We start from the raw sequence: 1068 nt of genomic DNA, 5'->3' as shown, positions 1-1068 counted from the left end.
CACAGAGCAGGTTTGGCAGAAAGAGCTGTTTTCCCACAATGTGGAGATGTTTTTCCTCCTGCTCCCAACCAGTTCTGGCATCCCCAGGCCTTGGAGCAAGAACTGAGGGTTTGGCAGTGGGCTCAGGTTGGTGCATTCATCCGTTCTGGGAAGGTACTGGGCGTTACCCCAGTCCCTGAAAGGTCACAGTTCCCAAACTGCTGACACCTCCAAAGAGATGCTCTGAGTGTGGTGGGCCTGGACCATCCCGAGGAGCTGGTGAGAAGCTGCTGTCACAGTTCCTGTGCTTTGGAGAGCACACCTCTGAAAAGAGGTGCTAGAAAGGAGAGTGCCTGGACCTCACCACTAGTGCTGGAACCATTGCCCTACATCCATACCTGTATTCCCATTTTTCCAGGAGCCCTTCTTCAGTCCTGCCCACGGAGTGAGGCAGATTGTGGTACCCAGAGGTTTCCATGTGTCTCCGAAGTGTGGGTGGCCTCAGGGACTGGGGCAGTTCAGTGGTTGTGGCTTTTCCCCTGGTTTCACTGTGCCAGACCCATCCCAAGGTCCTTTCTGCCCCCTGCTCCCCTTTTTAACACCTCCTATTTCAACTACAGCTTCCCTTTGGTACATTTTTTCATGGAATATGTGCTATGACATACATTGCCTGTGCCCCTCGGAACTGCAGCTGCAGCTGGGCTGTCTGTTCTTCAAGAGAAACACAAACTTTGAGGAATTTCCCCCGGGTGATTGGGAACAGCAGGGCTCTGATCTCCCACACTGACCAAACTGCCCCTAACTGGGACCCCTGGGGACATCTTGACCATCTTGCTCATCCAAAAAGCAAGAAGGTGGGAAAGCAGGGGGAGGCATCCCTGCAGGTGGGGTGGGGAGAGGGCAGAGCACAGAGCTCCCAGCCAGACAGGATGGGCTCCATCACCAATCCTCTCCTCCCCCGGTGCAGGATGCAGACACCACGGCATTTACAAGGAAGTGTCTGGCACAGGGACCTGCCTTTTGTTTTCTGAGCAAGGAGAAAGATCAAGATTTGTGCGGCTGGGAGATGTTTGGGATTTTTTTTATTAC

The sequence above is a fragment of the Empidonax traillii genome, unplaced genomic scaffold, assembly GCF_003031625.1.
Source record: "Empidonax traillii isolate 1590-97213 ecotype Southwest subspecies unplaced genomic scaffold, ASM303162v1 scaffold577:size403777, whole genome shotgun sequence".
In the NCBI taxonomy this organism is placed as follows: Eukaryota; Metazoa; Chordata; class Aves; order Passeriformes; family Tyrannidae; genus Empidonax; species Empidonax traillii.
The sequence above is the reverse complement of the archived record's forward strand: the minus strand, read 5'-3'. Positions refer to the sequence as shown.